This window comes from Leptodactylus fuscus, chromosome 8 (genome assembly GCF_031893055.1).
Source record: "Leptodactylus fuscus isolate aLepFus1 chromosome 8, aLepFus1.hap2, whole genome shotgun sequence".
NCBI classification, from domain to species: Eukaryota; Metazoa; Chordata; class Amphibia; order Anura; family Leptodactylidae; genus Leptodactylus; species Leptodactylus fuscus.
In genome coordinates this window covers 61,174,823-61,198,491 of record NC_134272.1, presented here as the reverse complement: position 1 = coordinate 61,198,491, position 23,669 = coordinate 61,174,823, and the positions used below count along the sequence as shown (strand labels likewise).

The window sequence follows — 23,669 nt, the reverse complement described above, 5'->3', positions numbered from 1 at the left end:
TATCAAGCCCAAAATGCCACCTAAACCAATAATAGTGTACAGCAAGAACCCATCATTATGGTCACAAACTGATGAATGTAAATGTGAAACGATGCTAGGAATATAATTTGTACCTGCATGGAGATGTTTCGGGGAATCTGACAGGCCCATGTTGTCTCTGAAAATGAATGTTAGGGAATTGCTAGAACAGCAATTCCCCAGTAGCTGTTGAACCCTGGGACAAGACACAAGAGACAGTGAGCCCTAAGCTGAAGCCCCCAACTGTCCCTTCCTATTGCCAGGCCCTATCCTACTTAATAGGCAGCAACCACGAAGACGGTCCCTTCCTGGATATGTAAGACACAAAACGCAGACAAGACGAACAACAACAAAGGGAGGTCAGCTAGCCAAGGGTCAGTAACAGTAGAGTGATGCAGTTCCAAATCGGAGTCCAAAAGAATAGTCAGTAGGGAAAGCCAGAGGTCAAGGATTAGAATGCAAGCAAAAATAGTGACAGTAAGGAGCAAGTATGCACAAAGCAATAGCAAGGACTGGTGTGAATGAGAGCCAAGGCTAAATAGGGAGGAAGAGTTAAAGTTGACAGGAAGGCAGGCTGTCAATCACAGGCAAGACAAAATTAACCACTTAATGGACAGAGGCAACAAGGGCAGAAGACGGGTGTGGTGCAAATACAATCACAGAACTAGAGCCGAGTTCACACAGTGCAACCAAAAACTTTAAGCCAAGAACCAAACTGCACCCACCTCCTGCACCGCTGCATGCGAGCAGAGGGTGGTGCAGTGACCCGAACAGGCAGAGATGTTACAGAATAATTGTACAATGTAAGAGCCTTTAATAGGAATAGAAAGAACCATTCTGACTACAAACCACTGAATCAATATCGAGATAATAACGTTTTTATGGATATGCAAATCAGCCATCAAATATATTGGGGACGGGGCCTGAATTACCAGACCTGACTACAGACAACTGTGATACAGACAGCAGATAAAAATGTCAATCATGGCCAAATGAGAGTCACTGGGCACCAATTTCAGGAGCATTTGTAACTGCTTTAGGCAAAACTGTCAATTTAGACCCCTCCCCTGATGCATTTACTGGCTTATTTACATATCCATAATAACATTATTCCCTCCGCATTGCTTCAGGGCCCTAAAGGCTTGTTTCTACTCCTATTAAAAGCTTCAAAATGGAACAATTATTCATTTTGGTCCTGCCAGATTACCTTTACTTATTTATTTTTGCTTACTTGTATGGCACCAACATATTCCACAGCGCTTTACAGATATTGTCAATCACTGTCCCACATAGGGCTCACAATCTACCTATATGCAAGTCTTTGGAGTGTGGGAGGAAACCCAAGCAAACATAGGAAGAACATACAAACTGTATACTGTAGGTGGCTTGTCTTTGGCTGGATTCAGACCCAGGACTCCAGCGCTGCAGGTCTACAGTGCTAACCACAGAGCTCCTGTGCTGCCCATTAACATTTCCATTGAGATAGAATTTATTCTTACAGTATCGTTACAGATTTACATCTGTTCTCAATAAAAGTGGTGAATAAACCGAAAAGCCTTCCCCCCAGTGTGACACTTGTCATTACATGTCGTAGGGGGGCGTCTTTCTATTACTTTTTTGGTTCTTGTGTTTTTTTGTATTTTTTGTATATTTTTCTATTAAAAGTTATGTTTTATTAAATTATTACATTTTTCGAGTGCTGAAATAATTTTTTCTTTTGCAATAGTTCATTTGGCCTAGACCGGGAGGTTTATTATTTTCGTGCACCGTGTTTTTTGTACATTTTTTGATTCTCAGTATTTTTGGCTGTGAAGCATTTTTTTCTTATTTTTTTCTTCTTTACTGCAGCAAGATGCTGTATATAGATCGGGCCGTAAATCTTTCTACCCTATGTTGATCCCAGGTAATGATTTAGATTAGTCTTAATATATTCCACTATTAGCAGTTGAACTTTATGTCACTAACACATGTATTATACAGAGATTCTGCCCATAATAAAGATAGGTAGGAATATAAATAGTGTGCTAAAAGTCATTGATTAACAAGGTGTGAGCATGCTTCATGGCTGCTTATCACTACCCAATAGTATCATTGTGGGGGTATGAGCCGTCCGTACTATTGGGATGGACTAATGGGCTTGGTCTGCTATTGTCAATGTGGCCTTAATAGTAAGTAATGAATCGATATAAGGGACAATGTTGACCTATATGCACTATATGCCCTCTGAGGCATTGTAACTATCTATACACTACCTAGTGTACTGATAGAGCTTGGCTATTATGTGATAGATACAGTGACAAATACTTACAGTCCTATGAAAAAGTTTGGGCACCCCTATTAATCTTAATCATTTTTAGTTCTAAATATTTTGGTGTTTGCAACAGCCATTTCAGTTTGATATATCTAATAACTGATGGACACAGTAATATTTCAGGATTGAAATGAGGTTTATTGTACTAACAGAAAATGCGCAATATGCATTAAACCAAAATTTGACCGGTGCAAAAATATGGGCACCTCAACAGAAAAGTGACATTAATATTTAGTAGATCCTCCTTTTGCAAAGATAACAGCCTCTAGTCGCTTCCTGTAGCTTTTAATCAGTTCCTGGATCCTGGATGAAGGTATTTTGGACCATTTCTTTCTACAAAACAATTCAAGTTCAGTTAAGTTTGATGGTCGCCGAACATGGACAGCCCGCTCTCAAATGATCTGAAAACAAAGATTGTTCAACATAGTTGTTCAGGGGAAGGATACAAAACGTTGTCTCAGAGATTTAACCTGTCAGTTTCCACTGTGAGGAACATAGTAAGGAAATGGAAGACCACAGGGACAGTTCTTGTTAAGCCCAGAAGTGGCAGGCCAAGAAAAATATCAGAAAGGCAGAGAAGAAGAATGGTGAGAACAGTCAAGGACAATCCACAGACCACCTCCAAAGAGCTGCAGCATCATCTTGCTGCAGATGGTGTCACTGTGCATCGGTCAACTATACAGCGCACTTTGCACAAATAGAAGCTGTATGGGAGAGTGATGAGAAAGAAGCCGTTTCTGCACGTACGCCACAAATAGAGTTGCCTGAGGTATGAAAAAGCACATTTGGACAAGGCAGCTTCATTTTGGAAACAAAAATTGAGTTGTTTGGTTATAAAAAAAAGGCGTTATGCATGGCGTCCAAAAAGAAACAGCATTCCAAGAAAAACACATGCTACCCACTGTAAAATTTGGTGGAGGTTCCATCATGCTTTGGGGCTGTGTGGCCAATGCCGGCATCGGGAATCTTGTTAAAGTTGAGGGTCGTATGGATTCCACTCAGTATCAGCAGATTCTTGAGAATAATGTTCAAGAATCAGTGACGAAGTTGAAGTTACGCCGGGGATGGATATTTCAGCAAGACAATGATCCAAAACACCGCTCCAAATCCTCAGGCATTCATGCAGAGGAACAATTACAATGTTCTGGAATGGCCATCCCAGTCCCCAGACCTGAATATCAGGGCTGTCCATGCTCGGCGACCATCTAACTTAACTGAACTTGAATTGTTTGTCCAAAATACCTTTATCCAGGATCCAGGAACTGATTAAAAGCTACAGGAAGCGACTAGAGGCTGTTATCTTTGCAAAAGGAGGATCTACTAAATATTAATGTCACTTTTCTGTTGAGGTGCCCATACTTTTGCACCGGTCAAATTTTGGTTTAATGCATATTGCGCATTTTCTGTTAGTACAATAAACCTCATTTCAATCCTGAAATATTACTGTGTCCATCAGTTATTAGATATATCAAACTGAAATGGCTGTTGCAAATCCTATTAATATTATAAATGTGAAAGTTTGTGAGTTTGTGGGTTTGTGGGTTTGTGTGTTTGGATGTTTGCATGTTCGGATGTTTGTTCCTCAATCACGGAAAAACCGCTCCACCGATTTGGCTGAAATTTTCCACAAACATAGTTAATACACCCGATTAAACAATAGGCTACTTTTCGTCACAATAGAGCACATACGTTTGTGCCAGGACCCCCACAAAACCCAAACTCACACCACCATCTCTGCAATCTCACACACTTTGGACCATAGCAAGCCACAAAATTCATATTGCCCTCTGCAGCCTCGCCCCTAACCCCACACAATCACATATACAGATACTTTATCACTTTGCCACTCACCTTACCGATACTCCAGGAGGCGCTCTATAACGCTCCGGAGCAGCCATGTTTGCCGACCCCCACCGCTCTGACAATCCTCGACACCGCCCACCCATGTCAATACCCCTAGGCGGTCTAATAAATGCAAAAAAAAAGTTTACAAAAAGTAAAAAAAATATAAAAAAATAAATAAAACGGATTAAAAATTCAAATCATCCCCCTTTCCCTAGAACACATATAAAAGTAGTTAAAAACTGTGAAACATATACATGTTAGGTATTCCCGCGTCCGAAATCGCCCGCTCTACAAAGCTATACAAATATTTTTCCTGTTCGGTAAACGCCATAGCGGGAAAAATGGTCAAAAGTGCCAAACCGCCATTTTTTCACTGTTTTGATTCTGATAAAAATTTGAATAAAAAGTGATCAAAGCAATAACATTTCCCGAAAATGGTAGAACTACAAAGTACACCCGGTCCCGCAAAAAAAGACGCCCTATACATCCCCGTACACGCACGTATAAAAAAGTTACGGCTGTCGGAATATGGCGACTTTTCAAAAAATAATTTTTTAACACAGTTTTGGATTTTTTTAAGGGGTCAAAATGTAAATAAAACCATATAAATTTGGTATCCCTGGAATCGTAACGAAACACAAAATACAGGGGACATGTCATTTTGGTTGCACAGTGAACGCAGTAAAACCAAAGCCCGTAAGAAAGTCGCAGAAATGCATTTTTTCTTCAAATCCACCCCATTCTGAATTTTTTCCCTGCTTCCCAGTACATTATATAGAATAAATAATGGTGGCATCATGAAGAAAAATTTGTCCCGCAAAAATTAAGACCTCATATGGCTCTGCGAGCGGAGAAATAAAAAAGTTATGGGGTTTAGAAGGAGGGGAGTCAAAAACGAAAAACAAAAAATGCCATCGGCGGGAAAGGGTTAACTTCAAATACTTCTGTCCCAAAGTCACTATGTAAAGTTTCTCACAACACCGTATAGCAGCTCAAATACAAATTAACTTCAACACAAAAGTCTCCCGTATTCTCTGAATTAGAGCAAAAACAAGATACAAAGTTACATTTCATATCCCATACCTTATACACACTACGAAAACCTTACCCACGCCTGTATATACCCACTGCTACAATCACCGCAGACGAAGTCGCGGGTAACAGCTAGTACCAAAATATTTAGAACTAAAAATGATTAAGATTAATAGGGGTGCCCAAACTTTTTCATAGGACTGTATATACTCATTTACTGTTCAACCACTCTATAAAAACTTGTATTCGGAAGGAATCCCTAAGCAGATATCTAATCCTGATTCGGGATGTAATACGTTTGCTAAACAGACAATGATCAAATTAAAGCGCAAAATTTCTAGATAATCTAATGTACTGCGGCAATCCTCGCTCTGTGTTTATATTGGATCAATATCCTAGTAATTGTGTCTCCATGTGGAAGTGAAGCCGACAGATTAGTTATCATTTTAATTTCATTTCCTGTGTAGTTGTGTGAGGACATGACCTAATAATATTCAGCATATAAATTATTAACGCTAGTTTAACCCTTAGAGGTTAAGCTAGCTTGGACGGTTACTGCAACGTTTTTTAGATTTATCATCTCTGCCTTACAAAATCTCTAACTTTATTTCCCCGTTGATATAGATGTTTCACCTAGATACAATTTTGATGCTACCATTTTGGGGTGCATATAATGTTCTGTTTAACTCTTAATAATAGTTTTTGATGGACTGTGTGAAATTCCATCATTTTTTTTTTTTTTTCATTTAAGTACCTTAAAGAGGACCTTTCACCATTTGGGGCACATGCGGTTTTATATACCGCTAGAGAGCCAACAGTGCGCTGAATTCACGATCTGTGCCCCCGGTGAAGAGCTATTGGTGTCAGTACCGTAACGCTTTACCATCAGTAGGGCATTTCTGACGGTCAGTCAGGAACGCCCTTACTCACAGCATCGCCTATATCGCTGTACTGTGAGAGTGGTGAGGAACGCTCTCTCCCCTCCTGAAAGTACTCGTCCATGGACTGTCAGAAATGCCCTTCTTTTTTTTTTATGAGCCCCATATAGGGATCACAATGTACTTTTTTTTTCCCCTATCAGTATGTCTTTGTAGAATGGGAAGAAATCCACGCAAACACGGGGAGAACATACAAACTCCTTGCAGATGTTGTTCCTGGTGGGATTCCTAGGACTCCAGAGCTGCATGGATGCAGTGCTAACCACTGAGCCACCATGTTGCCCCTTCAGAAACTCCCTTCTGACAGTGAAGAGCTACGGTAGCGGCACTGATAGCTCTTCACCGGGGGCACAGATTGTGAAAGCCGACTGTGCGCTAAATTCAACGCACGGTTGGCTTTCTAATGGTTTATTAAACCACATGCACCCCAAGTGGTGAAAGGTCCTCTTTAAACATAAGTGAGGCGTTCTAGGAGTTGAGAGAAGAGATCCCAAGAACCACTTAGATGCCATGATCGCAACTGATCGCAGCATCTGAAGGATTAAGCTATGAAATTGGAGTTTTTCACTCCGGCAGTAGAGGCTAAGACCCGGTTAGTATAATATAACCTGAGTGCCCCATGCAGTGAAACGCAGCTAGAAAAAAACAATGTTGAAAAAAATCTGCTTTTTACCCGTGTTTTAGGCTAAGGCCACACGTAGTGAGCCATAGAATAAAAGCACTGTGTGAAAAAGCATGGCGGCAACACAGAAAGTCCTCAGAGATCTCTATTATATCTATAGGGAAACCGCCAGTGTCTTCTTAGGTATAATTGACATGCTGCAATTTCCAAAACCGCAGCATTTTCGGAAATCACAGTGTTTCCACTGCACACATTTTTCTGCAATGTGTGGATGGGATTCACTGAATCTTATCCACTTTGCAGTGAAGGTCCCAGCCCCACGTTGAATTTTTGCTGCATTTTTCTTTCACTCATGAAATAGTCATTAAATATGTAAGAAAATGCTTGTTATTCTGCAGCTAAAATAATATGCTGCATTTCTCCATAGAGAACACAGTTTTGGAAATGCAGCTTTTCTGCCATTATTCCCACAATGTTCAGATGAGATTAGCCAGAACCCATGTAGTGCCTACTACATTGCAGCACTGGACTATCAATGATCACCTCAACACACTATAGTATGGTGCCAAGCAGACAGGGGTTAAAGAGCCCATTGGTCTTTTAAGGATTTTTCTAGTTCTTCTAGAAATATCCCCAGAAGGCTAGCTGTATGGCTAAGACCATCAACTTTGCAACCCTTTTATCATGGTAAATGCAGAGCCTCAAAGTGTGATTAGCTTAACACGTGTTTCTAAAGTAAAGTTCACATCTATGTCGGAGTGTCAGCAGAAAGTGCAGAAAATCAGGGCCAACACAGTGGCTCAGTGGTTAGCACTGTAGCCTTGCAGTGCTGGAGTTCTGGGTTCAAATCCTGCCAGGAACAACATCTGCAAGGAGTTTGTATGTTCTCCCCGTGTTTGTGTGGATTTCCTCCCATTCTACAAAGGCATACTGATAGGGGAAAAAAAGTGCATTGTGATCCCTATATGGGGCTCACAATCTGCATTAAAAAAAAAAAAAAAGAAAGTGCCGAAAATCTTTGTAGAGAAAAATCAGCAACGAAAGCCAGTCCTGCACAGAGGATTTTTTTTCTCCGCTGGTTTCAATATACAAGTGGTGGAAACCCAACAGACACACAACGGACCCCATTAGAGTCTATCATCACAGGTGTCTGGGGACAACTACTGCTTTAGCGAATGGGCTTCCCTTTTTTTTTGGTCCCCTGGTGAACAACAGAGAGACCAGAGCAGGTGTGAGTCTAGCCTATCTCTCTTCAACTCTTGCCTTTGGAAATGCTGGTTGACAAACCAATATGGTAACCAGTACAGCTTCCATTGTTGTTGCTGTCTAACCTTTAAAGAGTTTTCTGGGGCAAACGATGAAGATTGCTTAGACTTAGTCCATATCTTGGCCAAGATTCAACTGATCGAAAGGCATTTCCCAAGACCGGCGCTGTGTTTCCATTTCCAGCATTCACCTTCCACCAGCAAATTCATGGATCCCACTAATCCTCATGTAAATTATTTTCCTTTCTCTTTACCGACATATTGTTTTCATCTTACTATTTGCTTCATTCTCGCTTTCAGCCACACATAGTCCTTAGCCCGCAATAACGTATGTCTAATCAATAATTTCCATCTGAAGGAGCAAAATCAATGATCATCTTTGTAAAGCCCTTCATGTGTAGAATGGAGCTGTCAATCATGTGTCACAGCTATTCTGTTTACAGTGCTCATTGCTACAGTGGAATACTAACTAACTTTAGTCCAACATTGCAACGCTAACTTGCCATGAACAATACCGGGCTATTTTTAACAACGTTCTCCCATTGTTATTGTATGTTTGACGCCGCAATGCTCTAAAACTAGTTCTTCTCTCTCCGGATCCGAGCTGCACACATGATCCGGTCAGTAATTAGAGCTAGTCAGCAATTACATGTGATTTGTTCAGACTTATCGGTCTCCTAGCACCCGGCATCACAAAGGAGCAGCGCGGAAACGATGAGAGTGCTTACCTGCAAATGTAACAGACTACAAAACGTAGGAATGCCAGAACAAGAGCGAAGTCTAATCTTATAAGCCAAGGTAAGGATGCGGAGTCTAGCAGCACTTAGCACCTTATTCATGATGATGATGACATTTTATAGGATTGCTGGGTCGAGTAAACCCGCAATTACATGTAATTACTATGTATGGTGACAGCATTATTTTACATCAGTGCAAAAGGGAATTAATTATTTTTGCCTATGTCCCTTGCCTGTACTAAGCCTTCTGTATTAAAATGTCTCTTGAAGATAAATGGTGTGCGTGACGGAAACCGCAAGACGTTAGTATTAAAGTAATATCTATTTTTTATGAATCGCTCTCCGTTGCAAACCTAATTATGAAATTTACAACGTTCTACACAGGAGCAAATTCTGATATTGTCACGAAATCTGTAATCTTAAAGAATAGCGCAGTGGATATAAATCTGAAATCCCCTAAGTAGTAATTTATATTAAAGGTGAGAATTGTAGGTTTTCTTTACAAATAAGAGGGGTGGGAGTTTTGTCACTTAGCAGTTTATTGGCACCAGGGGCATAACTATCAGGGTTGCAGCGGTAATGGATGCCACAGGGCCCGGGACATTAGTGGGCTCGGTGACAGTCGCTACTGCTGTGTTTGTTTGGTTTTTTTAATAGGCCGTTACCGGCTGGAGTTACTCTAACCAGTAACGGGCCCTATTTACTTACCCCTCCTGGCTTCGGGCAGGCTGCGTCCTTATACATCGAGGCGCAGGCCCTGCATCACGTGACATCCCGTATGTCATTGAAGATGGCCGACATCAGCAGGGAGTGTAGTGAGAGTAAGGGATAGGTAAGTAAGATAGGTACGTGTTTTTTATGCATGTATCCCCCCCCTTCCCCCGGGGTCTCCAATTATTATAGTCGGGTCTGAGAAGAACCGAGAGTATAATAATTGTCCACAATGAGACATAATACTGTGTGCAATGCCAGTAATGGGCATCAGACTGTGTGTGTAGGGGCTACTATGGGGTATCATACTGTGTGCAGGGGCCACTATGGGGCATAATACTGTGTGCAGGGGCCACTATGGGACATCATACTGTGTGCAGGGGCCACTATGAGGCACAATACTGTGTGCAGGGGCTACTATGGGGCATAATACTGTGTGCAGGGGCTACTATGGGGCATCATACTGTGTGCAGGGGCCACTATGGGGCATAATACTGTGTGCAGGGACCACTGTGGGGCATAATACTGTGTGCAGGGGCCACTTTGGGGCATAATTCTATGAACCGACCAAGTGTTGACTTGGTCGGTTCATCGGCAGCAGCAGGAGGACAGGGCCCGATGTGGCATAAACACCATGATGATTTACAGTACCTACAAAGTAGATGGGATTTTATCTAATCCCATCCACACATTGCAGAAAATATTTGCAGAGGGCATGCTGCGATTTCTAAAAATGTTTTTGTAAACCACACTCAATTACACCTACCGAAATGCTGTGTTTTTTGTATAGATATAGTTGAATCAGATAATCTACAGAGGAAAACTCTGCAGAATCTGGATAAAGCAATGCGGAATCGCTCCCTGGGGCCTTAGCTTTAGGCACCTTGTAGATGACCATGGGTCAGTGTGCTATCCGTGTATTTCATTATTTTCTATGGGCCCGTACACATGACCGTGATTTTCACGGTCCCGTATGCGGGCCATCAGTCCGGGCCATATCAGATAGGACAGGTCCTGTTCCTGTCCAATTTAGTAGCCATGTTTTTGTGGATCCTATTCATTTAATGAAAAGAGCCACGGAAGCACAGCCCGGGCATGGGCGGCACAGGGAGACTTTCCCACGTCCCCCATGAGCTGCCCGTGCTTTTAATTGGATGCAACCAGCCATAGACAGGAATTTTATCGGCAATGAGTTTCTAGGCGAATTCATTGCAAGTAATAGACCTGAAAAGATCAATAATTGGCTTTAATAACTTAAAGGGCATATAGGGAAAGCATTTATCACCTGTCCACAGAATAGATAATACATGTTTGATCACAGGGACACATACCAATCTCTGGAATAGAGGTTCCCAGTCCCATTCCAGGGGATTTAGTATGGAGAGATGTCCAGTCATGCATGTGCGCTACTGCTCCATTTATTCTATATAGAACTAACAGAGATAGCCCAGCACTGTATTGTATCCATATCAGCCCCATAGACTTTGAATGGGGCATATCGCTCCATTGAAACTTATCCTTATCTATGAGAGTGACAGCAGTGGGGATAGGTCGAAAAGGGTGCCAGGTGGTCGCCCCTACCCATCTGATATTGATGACCTATCCTAAGGCTTAATATCATCATCCTTTAAAAATCCCTTTAACTATAGTAAGTAATAAGATGAAAGACCTCTCACTGACCACTGGTTTTATCCAGTATGTGTTGATGTGTGAATAATGTCCTAGACACAATATTAATAGCCAGGCTATTACACTGTGTATGTGATGCACAAGCTTACAGTTAATACCCAGTAATCTTGTCTGGGATTTCTTTTATGATCCAACACTTAATATGGATACGACCTCAGCTGTCATCCTCGGCTGCATCAATGCAAAATTAATGTTTTTGTAAATTGTGTGTATCTATGTAGAGGAGAGGCATAAATAAGTAAAGGTGGCAACAGATTTGGCATCGTATGAAAGTGGTTAGCATTGCTTGCCTGCAGTGCTGGGGCTTTGGGGCTCTGGACCAGCTTCCTATTTTATGTGGTGTGGGTACATTCTGCCTCTGTTTCAGAAATATACTAAAAAATAGAGAATTTTTATTAGAACAAAGAAGAAGGCAGCTCAAAAACTGGTAGAAAAAAATAGGATAGTGGTATTTATTTAATGTGCAACATTCCAGCTCCATGTTCGGGAGACTTTGAAACCAAGTTTAAGTGCAAAAACATCAGGTATATACATATGGAATTAGCCAAAAAGTGTATAAATACTAAATAAATGTAATACTAAATAATGTAATACATAATATTTAAAACCGTGTGTCATATCAATAAAGTATTATATAAATAGAGGTAAAAACTAAACTATACAATACTATCCTATACTATACCCTACTATACTATACCTTACTATCCTATACTATACCCTACTATACTATACTATACCTTACTATACTATACTATACCCTACTATACTATACTATACTATACCGTACTATACTATACCCTACTATACTATACTATACTATACCATACTATCCTATACTATACCCTACTATACTATACTATACTATACCTTACTATACTATACTATACCCTACTATACTATACTATACTATACCATACTATACTATACCCTACTATACTATACTATACCCTACTCTACCCTACTATACTATACTATACCCTACTATACTATACTATACTGTACTATACCCTACTATACTATACCCTACTATACTATACTATACCATACCATACTATACTATACTATACTATACTATACCCTACTATACTGTACTATACCCTACTATACTATACTCTACTATACCCTACTATACTATACTATACTATACCATACTATACTATACTATACTATACCATACTATACTATACCATACTATACCCTACTATACATACTCTACTATACCATCAAATCAAACCATACCATACCATACTATACTATAACCTACTATACTATACTATACCCTACTATACTTTACTATACTATACCCTACTATACTATACCCTACTATACTATACTATACCATACTATACTATACTATACCATACCATACTATACCCTACTATACTATACTCTACTATACCATCAAATCAAATCAAACCATACCATACCATACTATACTATAACCTACTATACTATACTATACCCTACTATACTATACTATACTATACTATACTATACCCTACTATACTATACTATACCCTACTATACTATACTATACTATTCTCCTTGAAATTAGATGTCTCAGTCTTCGTTACATTGTGTAACTTCCCTTCAAACAATGGTGACAATACTACACAACTTAGGCCCAGTTCACATGCATGTTTGGATTGAGTCTGTTTGGGGACACCCCAAACGAAAACCTATCAGCATAAAAAAGCGATTACCTAAGGAAACCCACGGACCCCATAGACTATAATGGGTTCCATGTGATTTCCGCATGAAAAATGCAAAGAGAAAAGTGCAGCTTGCAGGATTTTCTGTCCACATATTTCATGCAGAGAGGGGAACAGAATGGCCGGAACACAGATGTGAAATGTGCCTAAGGGCATTAACATATTTGCAATTCAGCCACTAGGGTTTACCACCATCCAAATCTCTTGTAGACCATTGTTATTGATATAGTAAACATACTTTTTTGCGTCAGTGTTGCTGCCTAGAAAATATGCTTTTGTATCAAATGAGCTTTTGGTGGCTACGCCTGCAAAAGCAAACATTCTCACCCGTGGCTGCTAACCATCACCACACCCTAACATAAAGATTAATAGATCCCGATGTGCAGCAAATACAGTAGAGAACAGGGGCTCTGGGTGCAACGAACAGCTGATTCGCACCCAAATTGAGGCTGAACCCCCACGTTGAAAACACACCATTTTTGACACACTGGAAATGTCACGGCAAAAACGCTGCTTTTTACAGTACTGAAAAAACATCCTAAAAAGTAGATGGATTTCTGGCTAATCCCATCCACACATGAAACAAATCTGCAGCGGAAAAGTTGCGTTTTCAATAGCATGCACGTTTTTTGAAAATTGCATCATGTCAATTATATGTATAGGTAAATTCCGGTGGCATTTTCCATATAGGTATAATAGGAACAGAAAGTCCATAGATGAGAATTTTTCAAAATCGCCATGGAAAACCTTGCTAAAAAAAAAGTGCAATGCGTTTCTGACGCAGTTTTTTTGCACAGCGTTTTTATGGCACTTTGCTACGTGGAGCTTTCGCCTAAAGGCTGATTTACTCAACCGCAAGACTGCACTTTAACACATAATAAGATAAGTTCACTATGAAAATAACATCTCATACAACAGCTTAGAAGAGGTTTTATTTTAACTACTTAGTGATGTCAGGAGTTCAGGATGATCCTACTTGATGGCTAAATTTAGTTTCAGTAATTTTGGAGAGTGATTTCCTTGCAGCATTAGCTTGGAGAAATCTCGAAAGAGTGGTGGTCTAATCCACATCGAGTATGGGGATTACATTGGAGGACATTAAGAATAAAATACAGTATATATTCAGAGTCATCTTCTAATATAACTATATGCAGTCAAAATGGAAAGAATCCTTGTCTCCTGCATCTCAGAACATTGACTCATGATGTCTTAAGTCATGACACTTATAATAGACGTCCTTATGCTTCCTCGGTAGTCTGCAGCTCTGATTCTAGCACAACTGTTCTTGGCTAAAAGTTTCACTTTTCAAGCAGTATTTCTCATTATTTTAAAGTTTTTACTTAAAGGGGTTATGCCACAAACAATATCCATAGGAGGGAGGACCAGTTTCTTATTGGTGGAGGTCTGACTACTGAGAAACCCATTGATCCTAAGAACAGGAATGTTGTAATCCTATTGTGAATGCAACCGCAGAGAATGCAAGTAAACCCATGGAGAATGCAGACCACTCCCCATTGAATTCAATGCATTTGCCTGAATTAGCCACTAGAGGGGTTCCCCCACTACGATGTCCATTATGGCCTAATGGTGAAATAGACAGGGATTGTCTTGAAGAGACACCGTCATTGTGGTCAGAGATGAGGAAGCTTAGCCTCTGATTTAATTTTCTATAAACTCCATATGGACTAGGTTATGGCTATACAGCAACATATTGTGAAAAATCACAGAACTAAAGAAGCTGTGCTGCTTGTCTGCAACTTTTTGTAGTATACTTTTTTAGAGCTGAGATTTAGCTGAAAACTAGGGCTACATGGCGACTCCTACGTCTCTCTGCAACCTTGTTGATGTAGCAACTGTGAGTTCTAGTTGCAAAAACATTGAGCACTGCTGCAATTATTTTGCAAAAAGATTCACAGTTGCAGCTCCCTCAGGGTCATAATGTGACTCACTTAATTTACATTTACCCAGAATCCCTAGCGGAGCAGGAATGACTTGTAAGTCTCCGTACACCTATATAGGCACACACTCTCCCTAATGTGTATGATTATCCCCTGACCGTGGTCTATAGTCTCTCACGCTGCCAAATCAGTATCCCTACGTTATGCTGACGAGGTCTAATAGGCCGAAACAGCGCTGTCCATAACTGGGAATCTGTTCCTTTTGGAATAGAAATATTGGTTTGGCTATAAATCCCACATCATATTAGTAGACTTATTAACTGAGTCATGTATGATGTTAAGGGAGCTGCCCCTAGAGGGCCCTAGTGGGCAGCATACAGAGTGCACTGTTCTCCTAATTACATCCTGGAGAATAGATTTGCATATTTTTTACCCAGAATCCCTAGCGGAGCAGGAATGACTTGTAACTCTCCATACGCCTATGTAGGCATACTCTCCTTAATGTGTATGATTATCCCCTGACCTTAATTTACATTAGTTAAGGAGTTGCTGGGTAACATGGTGATATTTTGTCATAAGACAGAAGTTGTGGCTAAAGTTGCCTTGTAGCCCTTGGCTTAAACCACGGTCAAGTCACAAACATGTTAGATGCGAATCACAGTCATATTCAAATTCCATGTAAAAATTGCCCACAGTTTGTAAGCTGCCTCCAAGATTGGACAGGTTTGGATTTTCTCTGACTGTCGCAACAATTTAGAGATACATTTAATTTTTTGTCGTGCGATTTCTTTGCAACTTCACAAGACATGTCGCCATGTAGCCCTAGCCTCAGATTGTGCTGAATAGTGATATCAGCAGAGCTGGGATTTTCTTGGAGGACAGAAAAATTATAGAGAAAGATGAATTCTCTGCTTATGTTCAGTAGAAAGGAAAATCTACAAAGTGACAAATCAGATGATGCTTCTCTACAGTAAATTAAAGTAAAATAAATGAATTAGATTGAAATTACTCAGTAACTACAGCGCGATCCGTCAGGTGTCTATTTCTCCTGGCTGGGTAAAATATTGTTCTATGCTATTCACAAAAAATGGAAACCTGATGGAAAAGAGTGAGGCTGAGGCCCCACAGTGCAGAAACGCAGTTTGGTTTTTTTGCTGCAGATTTTGTTGCGGGTTTTTTTTAGCCAAAGTCAGGAGTGGATTGAGCAGAAATGAGAAGCATAAGAACTTTTTATAGAGTTACCATTTCTTTTGTAGCCACTCTTGGCTTTGGCTGAAAAAACTGCAACAAAATCTGCAACAAAAAAGTTCACCTATGCATTCAGTATTCCTTTCGGGGAGTCTGCATGGGGACCCCCCGAACGGAATACGGAACGTAACTTCAAGTGATGTTCAGTAAAAGCACACGGACCCCATAGACTATAATGGGGTCCATGTGCTTGCCACCTGCTGCCCACACGAATCATGCAGACATGAAAGTAGATTGTGAACTGCATGATTCCTGTCTGCATGATTCCTGTGGAAATCTGGCAGCAGGCACACGGACCCTATTATAGTCTATGGGGATCCGTGTGTTTTCACTGGTACACCGCTTGCAGTTGTGTTCAGTATTCCATTTGGGGGGATCCTCACGCGGACTCCCCCGAATGGAATACCAACGCAGATGTGAATGAAGCCTTATCCTGAAAGTTCTGTAATCGGGTATATCAAGAGGCAAAGCCTCTTAGTAATTCTGGCAAATTGTGCATCTGGTGGGGAATCAATTAAGACTAGTGTAATGATCTCCAGTGTCCTTTGTATCTGGTTATATCCTGAGATTTAACTTGCAGTTGGTGGATAGTTATAAAAATAACAATATAAAGTGCTACTATAATACTGGGGTCTTCTTATACAGCAGATAGACTTTTGAGCCCCTTCATGCTCTAAGGCCCTGGTGTAACTGCATCCATTGCCCCCTATACAGTAGCTATACCCTTAAGCATATCATTATACAGTTATTATGGTCTACCACTGTACATCCATTTTACTTACATGGTTTTAGTGTGTCTGTGTAGTCTTTCATCCAGATGCCAAAAACAGGGTCAATTGTAATTGCTACTCCTTCTGTAGCCCTGTTATCAGCATTATAGGCACTTAGTATATCAGACATGGACATAGGTGCTACCTGCGCTGCCATCCACTATGTGGTTATAGTTATGTTTACTTGTGGATTGTAGCTCTTCAGACAGCGTATTATCTTCTCCTCTCACTCACATTGATAACATGATGAGAAGTCAAGAGCTAAAGTAGAAAATGCAGTGCAAGCTGGCAACATGTTATAGAGGAGAGAGAGCACAATAGATTGACAGATTTTATATATATACACACATCCACAATTTACGTACATAATGGAAATGAGCGAGTAGTATTCGATCGAGTAGGTGTTCGATCAAATACTACGGTATTCGAAATATTCATACTCAAAAGTTTGCAAAATATGGGTGTGTGAATAAGGCCTAACTTGTCATTTACTCAACTATATTACTTTTCATTCCGAGTTTATTCGTCAAGTGGGTGGTCCTTTTCTGACAGAGATAGCTGTAAAGGGTGTGGAGAAGTTAGCTCAGTAGAAGCAGTGGTGCGGTCTCAAACAGTCAAGACGGGGACACCAACTATGCAGCAAACTGGTTTATTTAGAAAAACAGGAAAATAACTAAACCTTCACTTCAGGCACAAAATGAGCAAAACAAAATACAGCCTTAACTTCAGGCAAAAATAAAACAAAATCCTGCTTGTCCAAAAGGATAACCTAACTATATGTCTGGCTTACTACCAGCCACACGAGAAACACAAGCAGAAATTGATCTCACTGGACTCAGGGTTACAGAACAGACCCAGCCACCTCCTCACTTCTTGGATCTGCCCTGACGTGTAGGCTCTGCACCCTTTTATGAGCCAAGGGCCCCCATCTGGGGTTGAAACCTATTCCAGACCCGCATTGGACCACACATAAGTCTGGAATCTGGGGCTGATATAGCGGGACTCCAGCACATTGCCTTTCACCTTCTCACAAGGGTTACTTAAAGGAACTCGATCACCAGGAAACTTGATATCAAACCAGCTACTGCACATTGTAGGGGACAGTACACTGAGTACCATTTCCTAGTAGAAGCTGGCTTTAGGCAGACAAGGTGAAACAGTAATGGCGGTATGTCAGAAGCTGTATGGGCTCTGTTTTCATATTTAGTAACCTATAGCTCTGGCATCTCACCATTTCACTTGAGCCTCATTTGCCTCATTCAAGGAAATGGACCATCTATTGGTGCACCGTGGTTGGTTTGACATTGACTTTCCTTTAAATGGATATATGACAAATTATACTTAATCTTTACCCACAAAACTATGTATCAATCTGCTCAGCTCCTCTTGATCTATAACATGGGACCTGCAGATTAGATTCCATTTTTTTGTGTAATAAATTCCCTTTAAGGTGATAGTAATTTCACCTCCTATCTATTCTTCTTTCTGTCTATGATATACCTTGCTATGAGTGGTATGTTAAAGGGCCGTGGATCACTGAGCTCGAGGTATCATTGTGATGCTCTTAGTCTTTCATTGCGTTCCCTGTGTTGAGTTGTTGGTATTTTATTTCTCTCCTTCCAGGAATGTTGGATGAGCGACACCATTGTCATCTGATCCGCGATGTGCCTGACTGAGCACTTTTACACTCTGTTGCTATTAATACGACCTGACAATGTTAAAAAGGCATTGAAAGGTTTATTCTGGTAACATCTCCTAATGACCTTTTATCACATATGTCCAGATTCTCTAAGCGCTGTCAAATCAGGGCACCGCTGTATTCCTGCAGGGGCTCAGTGTATGTGTGGCATGTCAAATTTCCATTCATTAACACGAACTCCACGTCTGATGCTCATCTATGATTTGTTTATTTGTGATCACATAAGTGGCTGGAGGTATGAAGATGAGATTTACATGGCCTCCGCAACCAGGCGACGTACAATTATAGAGTAAACTGACCTACAGAGATCAGCGGTGTGTGAGTATGGAGGAGAGGGGGCAGAGGAGTGAGGAGGAAGCTACCCCATCCTCCGCCGCGTGCTCTTAGCATAGAGACTGTACAAGGTAAAAGTAACTTATATGTTGTTTCTGTAACCTAAACCTACATCTAATCTGAACTCTACTCTCCTGGTTATGGTCACCTAAGGAGAGCAATAAAATGTAATATTTATGTGTACACATTAAACTCTATGAGGCTAAGGCTGGGTTCGCACGCGTTTTTTTGGGCTGGATTTCGACATGGAATCTGCATCAGAATCCGGCTCAAAAACCCTTCTCATTGACTTCAATTGGACCTGTTCACTTCTTTTTTCTGATAGCAGTTTTGTGCCGCTCACGGAAAAAATAAGTAACCTGCCCTTTCTTGCTGCAGAATCCGCGACGCGAACCCTCCCTCCTGACTAGGCCCATTCATTTGAACCTAATCCGGAGTGGAATGCCATGACTGAAGCCGGTACACTGCACTGGCATCCAATCGCCGCTAGCCATTTTTTGGACCTAATTTTGAGTCGGCCTCTGCCTCAAAGTCTAGTCCAAAAAATCCCATGTAAGCCCAGCCTTAGGCCCCACGTAGCAAAAAAGCCCTGCCGCAAAACCCCGGTGGCAGCACATTTCAGCTTCTACCACAGCGCTTTTCAAAAGAAACTGGATTTTCCTCTTCCATCAAATCTATAGGGAAACCGCTGGCTTTGCCATAGCTATAATTGACACACTGCGACTTCCAAAACCGCAACAGTGAAGAACGGAAGCATTTTGCTGTGTTTTTTTTTTCTCTGCTTTTTCTACTGCATTTTTCATGTGTGGTTTTAAACTTAATCTCACAGTTTGTAAGCTTCCAAATGCTAAGTTCCCACATAGCAACCCGCAGCGAAATAGCACTGCGGAAAAGACCGCGGTGGAAATGCACTGTGTTTTTCTGCAGTGCTTTTCACAGAAAGTCCATAGAACTTTGCACGAACTGTAAAACGCAACATTTTTTTCCACTGCATTTGCACCGTGGGCAAAACTTGCTGTTTTTGTGACTAAAGTGATTTTCCAAAATTATAATACTAGTGACCTGTTCTTTCCTGTTCAGGCAAAAACTAGAAGTTATGGAGCCCAAGGGGTTGCAAGGCGACTTCATTCACTAAAATGAGTGAAGGAGTCACATGGTGACACGCCGACCTTTGGTCACGTGATGGGAAAACTCTATATATCAAATATTTTAGCTTCTCGTGCTGCAGAACACACTGTCCGTAGCTCAAATTTTTGCTAAAGTTCCTCAAAAGCATAAAAAAGGAATCGAGCCGCACTGTAAGAATTATTACATTCAGATTTTAGCACTGGCACAGAAAGTGTCTGTATGTGTTACCGCATGTGCTAAATTGCTGGGGAACGGTTGGAACAACAATAGAAAACATATTTTATGTTATGTACGATTCACAAGTCGCTACTAAATGTGTTCCCAAAACTGATAAAATAATGAAATGGGGGCTTAGCAGCAAACAGAAAGGTTCAGGCGGGTTGTTACACGCTAGGGGCGCACTCATAATTTTTTTTGTTTGCTTCTTGTTAAGGAACTGATGAGTTGGTGAGACCTGTTTATTTCTAAGTGACTCAAGCTGATGCCAGAGAGCAGCCATGTACATCAGTCTCCGCTCCATCCGTCCCAATTATTTCCAGGTTTTATCTCTGAGATCAATAAACGGTGATTTGAAAAAAAGGCTAAGGGTGTTTACACATAAAACCTTACAGAAAAAAAACACATTTTTGGCAGCATACAGTATCTTTCCCAATTTTTTTTGCATTTGTATGTTTTTGCTGTTTTTGACATGCATCACAAAAAGCAATGCTCCCAGGGAAACAATGTGCACATTAGCTCTTCCATCTCTTCCATAGAAAACAGTCTCTTATATGTCAACTATAGGTAGCTATACTTTATGTTGTACGGAGAAAGTGTCGATTTCGATATCCCAACATACAAAAAGAGTGTAAAATGGCCAGGCTTGGAGATGTTTAAATCAAACTCTGTGGCCCACTTTGGCGCTTCTTTGTGCATCTAGTTTTGGCAAAAAATTTTGACTTGCTACATTTCTGGGTGTAGATGCATAGACAATGGGAGCATGGCTTATTTCTGTTCCGAGAAGTTGTGTTAAAATTTTGGCTCAAAGTAAGTACAAAAAGATCGTATACATTCAGTCTAAGGAATATGTAACTAAGTAGTTATGTAAGGTGGCTTCCTATATATTAATGCATGGGGTTCAAAAGAAACTGAGGGGCATCATCTAGGAATAATAGCCAAGCCAGAATAATTAGGCCGGGTTCACATGGAGTATTTTGGCTCGTGATTTGGTACATAGATGCCGCGGGATCTTTTGCGGACCATATAGGCTCCCATTGTTTTCAATGGGAGCCGGTACCATATACGCGGCGGCCGCAAAATAGCGTATACGGTATCGGCTCCCATTGAAAACAATGGGAGCGTATACGGCCCGCAAAAGATCCTGCGGCGTCTACGTACCAAATCACGAGCCAAAATACTCCATGTGAACCTGGACTTACTCAAAAGGAAGAGAGTCCCATCCACATCTTGTAACATCTTTGCCTGTTCGGGTCTCTGTATCACCCTCTCCTCGCAGCTGCAGCACAGGAGGCATCTTCAGTTATGATTCCTTGCTTTATGTTCTTGTTGCTCTGTCTGAACACCGCTTTTTACATCTTCTCTGTAATTGATTTTCCACCATACCCATCTCTTTCTCCTTGGATTCCCTCTGTTCCTCTAATGTTTAATCTTAGGCTTACCTGTGTGATTGGCAGCCTATCTGCCAATCAAATCTGGGGCAGGTTCTGGAATTCCTATAAATTGGTCATTAGCCCACACAGGTTTGCCGGCTATTGTGACTCTGTCCTTGCTAAGTGATTCTCTGCTATTGTATTGTAGTCACTGACTTCTGACTTTTGGTTTTTCTTGTTACTACTCTTTTGGATTGCATTTTGGTATTGTTTTGTCTCTCTGGCTTTGACTCTTTGCTTGCTGACTCCTCTTCTGTGTTGTGTTGTCTTGTCTGCGTTTTTTGTTTACACGTCTTGATACCCTCTTTGGTGAAGGATGATCTGCCACCAGAAATATTGGTTCAAGCAACACCCAAGACCTACAGGTTAAATTAAATTAAATTAAAAACTAGAGAAGGGACTGTCGCCCAGTTGTTCCTGTCATTAAGACAGTGAGACAAGTATGTAGAGACAGAGCCTAGGTCAAGTTTAGGACACACTGTCTCTCTTTCCCTTTTTACCAGGTTTCAGCAGCAACAATGGGGAATTGTTCAACTGGCAATTCCCTACATATCTATAGGAGCTACCTTCAGAAAGCTGGTACTAGCAGTAAATTCCTTTTTCCACCAAAGAGATCTAATTTACATATTCCTCACCCAGAATCCTTAACAGGACATGCATAGTCCCTGTACTATCTCTCTCTAATGAGAAACATTACATATACTGACCTAAAAATTAAACCAAAGATCTGTCAGTTTTTTCATCCGGCATCAGCCACTGTGATAAACCTGGTCAGTTTTCAGACTGCCTGCATATTAGTAAATCTGAACCTCTGTTTAATGGCAAATACTGATATATACAGTTATTTTCAGCGCAGATAATGGTGACTTTTTAAATGAAATTATTATTTTTTTTATTATTGCGTGTTTATTACTGTTATTAGTGGTAATGATAGGGCTGGGGCAGATATTGTATATCCTTTCACTTGAAAGCTGCTGAGTTGTTGTTTCTGTGGGGGAAAACATCATTTTTTCTGATCTCATTCAACCCATTTAATAACATTGTAAATGGAATATTAATATGTATGCAGTACTTTAATATTTTTAAGAAAGAACCTACAAACTGGAATTACACTCCATTGTATGGAAGGCGTGTTGCGATATTTTATCTTTTTTTTTTTAATAAACTGGAATATTATCTGACACAGGTGGTTCTGGTAAAAGACTTGGTTAATGTTTCATGAAGCTTAACCTTTTCCCTGAGAAACACAAAGTGCAAAGGCCAGAACAAGACACCAAAGTGGTAGTTGGATATGTAACATATTGTCATATTCTATGGAATGGGTTGGCTTGTGGGACTTGTGCGGCTATTCTGAAGAGGAATAGGGGAGGGTCCTTATTTGTGTTCTTGATCCCACCTGTTCATTCATGTACCTGCTACTCTATGTCATAGGAACCTGAAATAGCCATGATGCAGGATATTACTTTCCCCATGTTATCTTCACTGGTAATGTCTGATCACCCAGGTATATGCAACATTAATATATTCATTACTATTGCAGGTTTTTATCAAATCTATATTATAATCATAAAAACATTTTTCTTAGAAAACCTAGAAATATAAAATCATGTATTGTACATTTTGTAGCTTTTTTTTTTTTTAATGTAACATAGGTATTGAAGTTAGCACTGATAGAAATGTGGATTTAGTATTGATATGGATGTAAGAAATGATGATAGATGTTTTTATTAGTATGTATCACTATAATGAAGGTACTATTTGTGTGTCCCATACAAGTTTTATGGGAGTGCTTTGACTCTCCTTCATTTTGATGTGATAAAGCTGTACTAAAATTTAATACGCTACCATATGCTCTTCTAGGATAGTCTTGTTCTTATCATGTCCATTTATCTGGAAATCAAGTATGTTAGTCTGGCTTATCTTGATGTTCTATATAGATTTTATGACAAGTTTACACAGGGTATCTATGTGATATTTGCTTTATTTTTTGTTGTTTTTATGCTTTTTATTGTTGTTGGTGTGGTACTGCCCCCTGTATGGGAGTTCTAGGAGTATTTGCTAATA

At 40.4% G+C, this 23,669-nt stretch overlaps 1 protein-coding gene across 2 annotated transcripts in view; it reads left to right on the top strand.

Annotated features, from left to right (window-relative positions):
- The window catches only part of ZNF385B (zinc finger protein 385B), a 461,571-nt gene that overhangs the window by 296,337 nt on the left and 141,565 nt on the right, over positions 1 to 23,669 (top strand). The window contains exon 1 of one of the 2 annotated variants that reach the window (XM_075286075.1): positions 8,175 to 8,829. The exons of the other annotated variant lie outside the window; for it this stretch is intronic. The gene's annotated coding sequence lies outside the window, so the exon portion shown is untranslated. Of the gene's footprint in view, positions 1 to 8,174; positions 8,830 to 23,669 lie in introns of those variants that run through there. 2 annotated transcript variants of the gene reach the window in all.